The following is a 13,771-nucleotide window of genomic DNA, read 5'->3' on the forward strand; positions in this document are numbered from 1 at the left end:
GAAGATATAGACTGGAAATTATTTCTCTACAAACCCGAAACTGTAGCGAGTTGGTGCGTGCTGTATACCATTGAGTAACTAGAAACTTATACCGTCTGCGAAGATCTTTACGTGAAAACTCGAAAAAAATAGAGGAAATTCGTATTTACACTCACGAGTACTGATGTCGGTGATGTAACAGATTCGAAATTATCCCTATTATTTACAAAGTCAACTAAGGTGTTTCTCATGTGTAAATAACCAGCAAACATATCCTCCACCCATCTTTCTTCTGCTAGATGTGCACACCACAATTGATGTTCTCTCAACCAAATGAAGACGGGAAATGTGAAGAAACACTCAACTGGACAATTTACATTGGAGGGAATAATGATCATGGGTAAACACATGTCCATATTGAATCTTCTTTAATTTCCATGCGATCACGAAAGTCGTCCAACACATACTACGTATTAGTTCGTTATTCGGCCGTCTAGAGGACGACACGGTTAAGTCAGCTTCATTCCTACACTCCAACAGGCGTTTCCGTTTGGACGGCTCCTGCTGTTAACGGGAAACGTAAATCATTCCCGCCACACGCCACCGGCACTGCACGCCACGCACTCCTAGACAGAGTCGTCATCCTAGGTAATCGGTCACATAAATATTTGATCGCCATACTTACAGCTAAATGTTATCTTTGCGGTCTCAGCTGAACGACATTCGGCAATGAGCGAAGTATCAGAAATACACTCTAGTGATGGCAGTGGCTCTGGAAATAGAAATATCTGTATCATTCTTATGACTTGACATATTCTTCCCTTTGCTATCACAGTATTCTACATCTAATCCATACCTTCCTTACGACTGGACATAGTCATTTCCTTCGCACATGTCGGAACATAAACACATACTTCATAAGCCTGATGCTCATGGCGAACCTATCACACATCCCCTACTACTAAGTTTAATGCTTCGTCAATAACTGATTGCTCATGATACGAAATAATACTGACCGAAAATGAATGATGGGTAGACATGTCTTATAAGTGGTACCACTGTGTATTAAAAAGAGAGGTGTTATCGTCTTACAAACCGCCAGATGTTAAAAAACACAACCATATTCCCATTTCAAGCGGTCTTGGTTTTACAGGTGTATACAAGTATCCATGTTACAAGCTATACTGGCTTTATAAATCGAGGCATGGCATTACCTCTGAATGAACAGATTTTTTACGTAACACATAACGTGACACTGAATATAGACGATGATCGCCGGAGTGTATGGTCACAGACTAACAGTGCGGCTACACTTTGCCAATGGTGCAACCACGTAATAAAATTACTGAATATAGAAAGTGATTCAGCTAAGGAACGTGGAATGAAACCGGTATTTGCAACTCCCTGACGCCGCCGCCGCTAGATATTTCTCCAGTACTTGTAACGCATTGTGTCTTGATGCCATGTCAGAGGTTTGGTGATATATCGACTGGGTTATAGGCGATGGTTGATCGAGAAGGGTCAAAAACAGTAGATGATGTTCTGATTGAGGTGATAAGAAATGTACACTAGCTTTTCAGGTCTCTAGTGCTATGCTGTACGCTGGAAATGCTGTCTGCGCTTTGGAATCAAATCTCCCCATTCGAGCACATACTTGTGTTGGATCCTATGGAGAAGTCCTTTAATCATTACAGCCACTAGTGAATCATGTTTCTGGCACAATCATATCTCGACACGAGTCAATTTTCTCGACCCTATCTGCTACAGTAAAATTCCAACGTCATTTTAGGTAGTCCCTATGCATCTTTCAACTGCTGCCATTTCTGCAGCTTTAGGCATGTGATCATTCCAATTTAAGACGTAACTGAGTAGAAGTCGGAGAAAGCTTCTGCAACCCATGTAGAAACAGGCTAAGCTGAGGTACTGGGACGGGACAGTGTTTTGACCATTCTACGGACACGGGAACTGGGACAAGGACGAGAACGAGGATTTTACTAGTGCAGTGTGCTGTGTCCCCAAACTACATACAAGTACTACAGTTCCGCGTCCCTCAGGGCCCATTCACGTCTATCACCCCAACATTCTATCTTCGTTAATCTGTACCATCCACTAGAGAAAAATTACAAACTATAAAACCTCCACTAACTTCAAACGATAGAGAACTCGATAAGATTTTTACCGCATCTCCCACCTCCCATATATTGAAAACAAATACCGCATGCGTGCTGGCATCGAGTACATGTGATGATCGTATTAAATATACAAGTATTGATCGACTGCACAGACCAGTTTAAAGTTTCATCACCCGTACTGTAGGAGGATGACTGTATCCCACAGACTATACTGTAAGTCACAAGAAACGCTCCCTGTGACCCTGTGCCATTGTTTGAAATATTTTTTTTCTGTTACAACATTCTTCGTACACTGCCATACATTTTGTTTCTCCGCCACTACTTCGAGGTCCGTGTCAGGTTCTAAACTAACATTAACATGTTCTGATGCATCGCCTCTCGCAGGAAACTAGACGTCGCGCAGTGTAAATCATGTTGTTACTGCAGCTACCATAGCACATCACGCACACTGGGTGATTTTAAATAAAAGACACCGTAAGAGTTTGGCGGCGTTGTGGAGAGTTTCCAAACTGCTGTCTGAAAGTGATTGACGACCTCTACATTTAAACTCATCCGTCACAGTGATGGAATAGCTGATCGCTCTGCATTGTATTTCGACTGATTCCTCACATTGCAATCATTTACACTATCGCTGTTACGGTGCTATCCATCCCCAGAAGGTGTTGCCCCTCCACCAAAACTCTTTCTCCAACTCAAACAAGCGATGTCAGTCAATCATTATGTGGTAACCAACAGTGTAAGAGTGGATGGAAGGGGTGGAAAATATACCATCAACGTACTCTAATAACAAGGATCACAGTTGATAGTTTGAACAATTTTAGAAATTTTATAGTAATTTCAACACTGAGCTATGCTGCGGCACCATGTTTCCCAATTTCAGTATCATAGCTAAACTGCCTCCCTCTCTACTCTGCGAGTATATTGCTGACAGATGACTGTGCAGTACGTCCATTCATTGTTAATTGTTGAACACGTCAAAGTATACAGGACAGAGCTCTACATATTTCTAACATCTCGAGCATAGTGCTTAATTTACGAACTGTCTCCATGCAGATGGGAGTCACAGAGCATTCTCGCAGTTTTAGGATGAAATAAAAGACTGAAAGATCCCCTCGCACTGTCTTTGACCAGCCCGCCCTGCAGCATCATTACCGATTTAATCTACAGCTGACCAGAAGTAGACAGCTACATTCCACGTCTTGTGAATGAATGGACTTTGCCGAGTGCTCGCCCGTCCGAGTGCACAAAATATCTCCCGACCTCGCGGGAAATATCTAGTGCAGTGAGGAGTATACGTACGGTACATGTGCTTATGCTGCCTGTCCTCGTGGTACATGTGCGAGTGTCTGGATGACTGAGTGAGTGAGACCCTCCGCTCAGCGGCGGCGGCCCAAATACGTGCTGCAGGGGGGGTTTTGGCGGTCTGTTGCTTTCGGGAGAGTCTCTGGCCTCTCTCGTGATGGGAGCGCTCGATCTAGCGCCTACTAACCGATCTTCGCGTTTCATCTTTGCCGACCGGTGTGCTAGCGACAGCTTACGCCAGCACGTGACAGATCGATTCAAAGCTTTGTAAACCATTAGATGGCGCTCGCTATTACTCGTAATATGTGAAACTCGGTGTTCCATCTTCGAAAATTCTTTGAAACTTGATAATGCCATTGGACAGAGCACAGTAAGAAAATGATTTTCTCATTTTGACGTTACTGTGTCGTCTGATTTTGAAGACGACGTTTGATGTGTTAACCTACTTTCATCCACATTAGGGTACTCGAGAACTAAAACATTTAATGAACTGTGGTCATTCCACGATTGTGCAATATTTTAACGCAACGGGCGATTCGGATGTTTAGTTAGCATATGTTCTAAGTAAAAATCGCAGAGTGAACTGGTAGTTATATGTATGTGCATTACTGCCTGCTCGCCAACAGTAGGCTTTCAGAAGAGCCGAGAAGTCTGCTGAGGAGACTGCCAGCACTACGGTTGCTCGACCTCTTCTCGAATATTGCCGAGCACTGTGCGACGATGGACATCGAAAACACTGAAAGAAGGCAGCCGATTTCGTAGTATAGAGAATTAGGGGAGGGGGTCTCGCAGATGTTTTCTTTCCTCGGGGCTGGAAGGGGAAGTGGCAAGGGGACTAGTTGGGGACGCAGTATTAAAACAAACGGTTTTTGACTGCGATATGTTATTTCCACGACATTTCAATCGCCACGTCTCTCCTCCGAGTGCAAACAGTTGTCGGCACCGCCGTCCAAAGGATGGCGGTGGCAACAATTGGTGGTGGTCGAGAAATTGAAGTAATTCTGTGAACCCTTTACGAAACAGTTAACCGTCAATTACTGACTAATTGGGTGTCATTGCGCTGTAAATGAAGTGCCTCAGCAAAATGTAATTTCCGTTGTGGAGCAATTATTGTTTCAGATACGTCGACTTCTCTTTATAAATACTCAAAATGTGAATGGCGTACTATGTTTACACAATTATTTTGCGAAGTTGCCACGAAAACTGTTTACTTTCGTAATCCGCTTAGTTGCCTCGGTAGAATACGTATTTTCTTAAGGGAAGATGTAACGCAGAGCACTTTCCTGCATTGTGCTATTGCTAGTTAGTTGAAATATTTTGTGGTATCTATGTTTATCATTAGTGTATGTTTCAACTTATTTTTCGTTAAATATTTGAATGAAACGTCAAAAGTAGATGGGCCTCCTCATATTATAGCAGAAAAGTGCTTTGGTTTGTACTGCAGACTTGGGTGGGGCAGATGAAACGTTTGACCCCTCGTGGGGTGAGCGTGGCTTAGCGGGCTGGGCCTGTGCTGACTGCAGCTGGGCTGGGCTGCCTGGCTGGCTGGCGACACTGACGAGAAAGTGTTCTCCACCAGTAACGACGGACCGAGAGTCGCTTACAGGCCGCAAGGGACTCGCCGTCGACGATTAGAAGTGGGCTGCTTGGGGTCGATTCTTCTAGGGGAATAGGAATTCTTCGCAAGATGGAAGGAACTCTCGACAGCGAACAGTTTGTACCTCATATTGGCAAATGTCTTGCTTCTGTCAGTGCGAACGCTGTATGGAGAAGGGGACTTCACATTACAACAGGACTATTCTCCCGCTCCCAAGTATGTATTCGTTCAGGATGACACGCGGTCTCGGGTCGCCAGAACATTATTAGAGAATTGGCCACGAAAGCGACCAACTACAGCTGGCGCTCTTCGGCATAGCGTTCTTGAAGCCTGGGAGGAAGTCGCTTCGTCAGGCGGATACGTCCGACGGCTTATATAGATTCTATGCCAAGATGCGAGATACACGTATGAAATAATGTGGGATTCTGGATAAAATATTAGAGTCCTTAAAACTTTTAGTTATGTCGTCTTTTTCCTCGTTGAGAGCCAGTGGAAGATCACTTGGCGACAGATAAGATAAAATTTGATTTAGATTTCCTTTGAGCGGCCTTTTTAACTGAAGTGAGTTTCTTTTGAATATACAGCTTGTTAAATATTTTTTTCATTTATATATTCTCTAGAGATTTACAAAGTAATCAGTTTACATGGACGCTTTTAAAGTATTTTGTGTTATTTCAGGTACATCTCTCTCTTACCGTCCATCCATTAATACACCCTTCGTCCTCCAAAAGTTATGCAAACGATTTCGTTTTACATGTATTCATTCTTGATTTCTCCTACATTCTCTCTCTCACTCTCTCTCGCATCTTTTGCGTTATCACCGAAATTGCACTACTACTCCATTCCCTCAGAATTTTTTTGAAAAATCTAGCGGTTTCTATTGAAACTGAAGCGGGAACGTGTTGTATCTCCGCTTACAGTCGATCATGTGCAGTGAACCGGCATTTATCGCCGCGCCCACGCACTATGCTCATGGGAGAGGCTCTGTGGCAATAAATGACTAAAGCGGTTCTGGACAGGACACATTTATTTTTCCTGCCGTTACAATAAATGACAAATAATATACTTCGCTAATGTCTGCCTATATAGGCGCGTTGCACTGGCGGCACGGCTCGGTCACCGATCCCGGAGGGTGCACACTCCAGTGACGAGCCGTGGCGCGACCGCGCGAGACAAAAGGCCGCGTCACAGAATGTTCTGCTCTTGGCGCGACCGGAGGCGCCGTAACGTCCGCGAAGAAACGAAAGACAATTTAACGGCGACTGCGTTTACGACCGCGCGTACGCATTTACGGCGGAGTCACGTTGACTCGACGCACGTGGTCCGCGACGGAAGAACTGGGGAGACGTGTGTCGCGTCGCGTCGACTAGCTCGCACTGGTGGCAGCTTTGTTCCCGTGCGGTCCGGTGTGCGACGCACCGTTGCCGAAATTCCGCATAACGGTACAGCTGCCCCTACTTGTGTCGGCAGTGCCGTAGTTCAGCCCTTCGTGCGTTGGACGGTGCTGCCGCCACACAGATCCCCCCTTGGAGAGCGGAGCTCCGTAGCTGCGAAAACGCGGCGATCGTTCGCGTGTGTTTAAAGTTCGTGCACTGCGTGATGGCAGTGCGGCAGCTTTGGCGGGGGTCGGTCGGCGTCGGAAGGGCGGCGGCCCGTGACGTCAGCGCGCCGGACCGGCGAGCGTGCGGTGGGCGTGTCCTCGCGCTGGCGGCTAGTGACAGCGGCAGCAGGCACTGGCTGCGACTGTCCGTAGCGATGCGCGTGAAGGCGCGCGTTGCAGGTCATTGGTGGCGACGTCCCGAAGGCACTTGCAGCTGGAGGTCGGGTCTCTACAGCGGACGGCTGCTCGTGGGCGCCGAATTCTGACGGCGTTCGGCGGCTCGGGCGCGTGACTGCCGGTTTCGGTGTCGTGGCGCGCTGGCGACGCAGCACGGCCGTTTGAATCGGACGCGGCGGCCGGCGCGCGTGACGTAGTCCGCTGGCGGCTGTGGTGGGGGCGACCGGTGCGCCTGTGGTGGGCGCGGTCCGGGCGGCCGTACCAGCTGCCTGGGCGTGGTGGTGGGAGGCGCACGTGGCGGCGCGATGACAGCGGGCCGCAGCTGTGTGTCACCGGCGGCTCCGGGTGCGGGTTCCGTCTGACCGCTGGCAGAGGGCGTGTCGTCCGTGAACAGATCTTCTGCTGGGTCGAAGAAATGCGTGGCTGATGGAGCGGGCAAGACGTAGGCTGGTTTGACGCGGTCGACTGACACTGTCGACGGCTTTCCGTTGCACTCGAGGACCAGCGTTTTATCTCCTCGGGCGATCACGCGGTGCGGTCCACTGTAGGGCGGTCGGAGAGGTGGCCGTACTGCATCGGCACGCAACATGACGTGCGTGCACCGCTGCAGGTCGGCGTGGACGAATATCTTCCCGGTGCCGTGCCGCGTCGGTGCGTGCGCTCGGAGGCCGGCCATGTGACTGCGCAGACGTTCCGCCAGAGTGGGTGCCACGGCGTCGCGTGGGAGTCTTGCATCTTCGACAAAATCGCCCGGGATTGTCAGAGATTGCCCGTAAACGAGGTCGGCAGGTGACGCGCCGATCTCCTCCTTCGGCGTGACTCGCAGGCCGAGCAGCACCAGTGGAAGCGCCTCTGGCCATGAGGTGTCGTGGCAGGTTAGAGCGGCTTTGAGAGTCCTGTGGAACCGTTCGACCATGCCATTCGACGCCGGATGGTAGCTGGTTGTCCTGTGTAACTGGGTGCCACACAGTCTGGCGACGTGCGTGAACAACGCGCAGTCAAACTGGCGGCCGCGATCAGTTGTCACGTGACTGGGACATCCGAAGCGTGCCACCCAGGTGTCGACGAATGCGGTGGCGACGGTCTCGGCTGTGACGTCCGCGACGGGCGTTGCTTCTGGCCAGCGAGTGAAGCGGTCCACCATAGTGAGGAGGTACCGCTTGCCTTGTGAGAGAGGAAGCGGGCCGACGAGGTCCACGTGAACGTGCGCAAATCGGCGTGTCGCGTCCGGGAAGGTGCCCACGGGTGCGTGGGTGTGCCTCCCGACTTTGGCGCGCTGACATGCGGTGCAAGTGCGCGCCCATTCGCGACAGTCCTTCTGAAGCTCGGGCCAGACGAAACGTGCAGCCACGAGCGTCGCAGTGGTGTTGATGCCGGGGTGTGACAGTCCGTGGACACGGTCGAAGGCACTGCGCCGGAATTTCCCCGGGAGGAACGGTCGGTGCGTGCCGGTTGAGGTGTCACACCAAATCTTCCGTGCGGAGCCGGGGACAGGCACCAGCTCCAGTTGCAGGCCGCTGGAAGTGTCGTGACGGAAGCGGTGCAGTTCTTCGTCACTCTCCTGTACTTGGGCCACGTCCTCAAAGTTCACAGGGGGTGAAATAACGGCACACGCTCGGGACAAACAATCGGCGACGATATTGTCTATCCCCGAAATGTGTCGAATGTCAGTCGTGAATTGCGACACGTACTCTAACTGCTGGAGTTGGCGCGGTGAACACTTAGTGTGGTTGTTCTCGAACGCGTGGGTAATGGGTTTGTGATCGGTGAAAATGATGAACTGTCGGGCTTCTATGGACGGTCGGAAGTATTTCACCGCCGCGTACACCGCAAGCAACTCTCGGTCATAAGCGCTCCAAGCACGTTGCGAATCGGAAAGCTTTTTAGAGAAAAAACCGAGAGGCTGCCAACTCCCGCCGACGCGCTGTTGTAACGCCGCGCCGATGGCGGCCTGGCTGGCGTCCACGACTACAGCTAAGTCCGCGTCATGTACCGGGTGCGCGAGCAGCGTCGCTTCCACGAAATTCCTTTTTGAGTCCGTGAAGCTCTGCTCCATTGCGTCTGTCCAATTCACGAGGGTCTTTCCTTTTGAGATAGGACCTTGTAACGCCTTAGTCAGCGGCTCTTGCACTGCTGCGGCGTTGGGCAGGTGTCGACGATAAAAGTTCAACATGCCGAGGTAGCGTCGTAATTCTTTGTGCGTCTGCGGACGCGGCATGTTCTGTATTGCCTTAACTTTCTCCGGTAGCGGTGTCGATCCGGTGGGCGTAATTAAATGGCCGAGGAACTCAATTTCCGTCACGCCGAACTCGCATTTAGCGGGGTTAATGACGATGTCGGCTTCACTCAGGCGCTGAAAGATGGTCGTTAAGTGGCGGCGGTGGAGTTCGGGCGACTTGGAATACACCAAGATGTCGTCGAGGTACGCGAAGCAAAATGGCAAGCCTCGCAAGACGCCGTCCAGGAACCGCTGCCAAGTCTGGGCAGCATTCCGAAGACCGAAAGTCATAAACAGGCTTTCGAAAAGCCCAAAGGGCGTTACGATGGCTGTTTTTTCGATGTCTTCGGGCGCCACCGGAATTTGGGTGTACGCCTTTGCGCAGTCAATCTTGCTGAACACCGCGCAGCCCGCCAAGGCGTAGCTGAAGTCTTGAAGGTGTGGGACTGGGTATCGGTCCGGCACCATTCGCGAATTAAGGGCGCGATAGTCCCCACACGGGCGCCACGAATTGTCTTTCTTGGGCACTAAATGCAACGCCGATGACCATGGGCTGCTAGATGGTCGCACGATGCCTTGCCGCAGCATGGCCTCGAACTCTGCCTTTGCTGCTGTGAGTCTGTCCGGCGCGAGTCGACGTGGGCGACACGATGTGGGGGGTCCGGGTGTGGTTATTATGTGGTGCACCGTCGAATGTTTGATGTCTTTCGGTGCACCGGCTGGGCGGGTGAGGTCGGGGAATTGTTCCAGAATGTCAGCGTACGGTCCGGGGCACTTCACGGGTTTAACGCTGTAGTATGCAGCCTGCCGGCGCTGTCCCGCTATCTTTAACTTAGTCGTGGCGTCGATAAGCTGGCCGTTTGCGATGTCGGCTAGTAGCCCGTAGTGGCCGAGAAAGTCTGCGCCCAGGATCGGCTCATTGACGTCGGCCACGGTAAAAGTCCACGAGAACGTGCGCCGTAGGCCCAGATCTATATTGCGGCTGTGTGTGCCGTAAGTTTTAATCGTGGAGTTGTTCGCCGCTGTAAGGCAGAGTGCCTCGGCCCGCCTGCGGTCTCGTAACATAGAACGGGGGAAGATCGAGAGGTCCGAACCCGTGTCGACGAGGTACCTCACGCCTGCCCCCCGTTCCGCAACAAACAGACGCTTCGATATCATATTGCAGCCGGGTGCGCCTAGGTCCGGTCGCAGCTGGCGTTTGGGTGCGAGCAAGGAGCGCGGCACCTGGTTGTAGTGGTGGGCAGGAAATCGCGTATCTGTTAGAAATCACAGTGACTGAGAAGTCACAGATATCACAGTAGCAACTTTACAGAATCTAACTGCGATTTCAGTCACAGTTAGCAGTCGCAAGTAGTATTTCACATTCAAAGACGTGAGCCATCTATTGGTCGAATTTAGCACTGCTTTCTGCGATTTCAGTGACAAGTCGCAACTAAGAGTCGCAAGTAGCAACTAAAAAGCGCGGTTAACAGTGCCATCTGTGGGTCAAAGTTCGTACTACGTCCATCTCTGCGATACGCTATGGAGTCTAACTGCGATTTCCGTGACAAGTCGCAACTAAGAGTCACAAGTAGCAACTAAAAAGCGCAGTTAGCACTGCCATCTGTTGAGCAAAGTTCATACTACGCTATTCGCTACCGAGTCAAACTGCGATTTCTGTGACAAATCGCAACTAAGAGTCGCAAGTAGCAACTAAAAAGCGCAGTTAACATACTTCTCCTAGTGTCATCTGTTGACCGACGTATGTACGTTATGAGAGCCTTGTGCCTCACGAGATCGATGTGCTGTGCATGTGAAGGGCTTATTTCAATAGTGGTACAAGTCCATTTTTGTTAATTTTGAGTCGTAAAGTTAAATGAGTGCTGAAAAATCTGCAGTTGAGATACCAGAAATATTCACCATATGGCTTCTTGCTAGAGATGAGCCTTTATTTATGTTTGTTTGGATCACTAATTTCAGAAGCATTATAGACAGAAAAGTGTAGGTAATGGACTTGTACCACTATTGAAATAAGCCCTTCATATTATATGACGACATGCACATTCAGCATCAGTTATGGTTGGTCAAATACTGCTGTGACTCTGAATGTATTATATTAATAAGAAGCGACATTGCCTTTTTCTCCTAAAAATATCGAGTAACGTAACAAATGTGTTTGATTCTGCTTCCAATATGACAGTTTTGGTTAATACTCCACATGCCTACAGGACTTTGCAATGTTAACACAGCAGAACTCAGACATCTGTATAAGTGTAGAGAAATGAAAACAGTCATATGAATGCCTCACAGTTCAAGACTCGGGAGAAAAGTTTTACACCTGGTGTTCTACATTGCAACTTCACACACAAGAACTTTTTGCCGACACTACTACCACCTACATAAGTAAGCTTTTCCTGTGTCACTTTCAAGTAATGCACGTAAGCTATTCCTGATTTAACTGGAAGATCTGTACTTCCCACTTTCATATCAACAGCCTCAAAATGCATATTGTAGACTTCGGGATATGTTACAGGTCAGTGTCACACCAAGATTGTGGAGAAAGGGGGGGGGGGGGATGTCACTCTCCAACAAGTGTTTACCAATAAATAAGTGGCGGAAAATTACGGGTATAGGACGGCTTAACATGTGGAAAATGAGATTTTTATTATTCACTCAATGTATTTAACATTTATTATTCCTTTAAAATCGCACAACAACTTCAATAAAACACTTTAATCAGTCATACACTTATTTCATAATTATTTCACTTTTAAACTGCAAATCCTCTAAGAGCTGTCTTGAATCTTCACGAGTCTCTCTCAACAGCCTTGATGTGGATAGATATGTACAGCAACCAGTAATCAGTCAGAACTGCGTCTGCAAAAACACAAGGATTATTAAACAATTTTTGCTGTCACTAATTACTAGCAATATAATTGACAGAGTAGATTGCTAATATTTGCTATATCACATTTGCTAATATTTGCTATATCACATTCGCAAGAACGATCTCACTGAAGTAATTAAGTCCATCAAAACGCTTAGAAACTAACCTGTCGTCTGACGAAAACGGTCTAAAGACTGGCAATTTCTTCAGATCTGTTGACAATGATATTTTGAATTATCACTTTACTGAGTGACTGAAATGTAGTTCAGGTACCTATGAACATAACAATATGTTAGAATTCATTTTCTAAACACGAACTATTACGGTACTGTGCGGCTACTTACATATTAATTACACTATTAATATTTTCACAGTTGTTTCTTTAATACAAAATTAAAGCCAACGGAAGAATAAACGTAAAACATACTTACCAATGACAGGTTTGTTGAGATGCAATTTTCTGTGTGGACAGATGTAACTTTTTCATACGGTGGTACGTCGCAGCAATCGCAGGAGTCACAGAAATCGCAGAAGTAGCAGAAGTCACAGAAATCGCAGAAGTAGCAGAAGTCGCAGAAGTAGCAGAAGTCGCAGAAATCACGGAAGTAGCAGAAGTAGCAGTGGCGGAGGGATACGCGACTTAGGTTCCTTAACTGCGACTCTTAACTGCGACAAATCACAGTTAAGAATAACAGATACTGAAAAGTAGCATTCACAGAAATCACTGATATCGGAAAATCGCAGTTTAGCCCATCACTACCTGGTTGCTTCGTTGCCGAAGCGGGCGTGGTACCAGCAGTAGCCGCTTTGTGCGTGCTGTGACGTCGGCGGGGTACCGTTGGAGCGGCTGTTGCTGCGTTGCCGGCTGCGCGAGCCACGCCGCCTGTCGCCCGGTCTGCTGCTGCTGCGGCGCGTGCTGCCCTCTTGCTGCGAGCGCGCCAACCGGTCGACTTGCGTCGAGAGAGCTGCCACCTGTGCCGTCAAGTTTCGCACTAGCTGGTGCAGGTCGGCATCCGATGCGGGTGCGGGAGGCGCTGGCCGCCACGGAGGTGGGGGGACGGAGTCGTAAGCTGCCGCAGCCGCGGTGCTAGGCGCCGTTGTCAGCGCATCGTGCACCCTGTCGGCCAAGTTAGCGACGGCGTCCAGCTGCATCTCTGTCTGTGCGGCTATCACTGCCTGCACCTGAGCTGGGAGGCTGCGCACCCAGATAGTGCGCAACAGCGAATCTGGCACCATATCGGACTGCGCGAGGCTCCGCAAGTGACGCAGGAATTGCGAGGGCCTCCGATCGCCGCATTCCTCTTGCCGCAGCAGTTGGTGCACACGCTGTTCCTCTGACGACGAAATCCGCCGGATCAGCTCCTCCTTGAGCCGTTTGTAGCCCGACTGCGTCGGTGGGGCGGTGATTATATCCCGCACTTCGGCCGCATAGTTCTGGTCCAGCTGGCTCACCACGTGCCCAAATTTCGCCAGGTCGCAGGTCACGTGGTTGCTCATAAATACCGCCTCAACCTGGCTGAACCACATCACGGGGTCGCGCGGCCAAAAGGGAGGCAGCCTGATCAATGCCCGTCCAGCGCTTGTCGGCGTTCCGGCGGTCGTAGGAGGCGTCGGCGTGGCGGGGATTTGCGCGCCAACATTGTCCTGAGCTGTCTGCGGCTGCGCGGCGTCCGCGCGTGTAGTCCGTGCCTGTAGCTCATTCTCTAGCCTCGTGTTGCGTGCGAGCAGTTCTTCGACGGTCTTTCGCAACTCCTCTAGTGTCGCCATCTTAGTTCAGAGTCGAATCCTCGTACAAGAGGAAAGCACACAGTGAAAATAACACAAGGGAAACACACGAAAAGAAAAAAATAACACTAAGCAGTCCGCGATCAAAATATACGCACACAAAAACAATACAAAA

At 49.6% G+C, this 13,771-nt stretch overlaps 1 long non-coding RNA gene across 1 annotated transcript; it reads right to left on the reverse strand.

The window, feature by feature from the left end:
• Positions 1-11,781: 11,781 nt before the first annotated feature.
• On the reverse strand, positions 11,782-12,409 carry LOC126480985 (uncharacterized). The gene is made up of 3 exons (XR_007587494.1): positions 12,303-12,409; positions 12,038-12,144; positions 11,782-11,861 (listed from the first exon to the last, which is right to left on the reverse strand). It is a non-coding gene; the product is annotated as an uncharacterized LOC126480985 (long non-coding RNA).
• Between the last annotated feature and the right edge of the window lie 1,362 nt (positions 12,410-13,771).

Source organism: Schistocerca serialis, chromosome 5 (assembly GCF_023864345.2).
Source record: "Schistocerca serialis cubense isolate TAMUIC-IGC-003099 chromosome 5, iqSchSeri2.2, whole genome shotgun sequence".
NCBI classification, from domain to species: Eukaryota; Metazoa; Arthropoda; class Insecta; order Orthoptera; family Acrididae; genus Schistocerca; species Schistocerca serialis.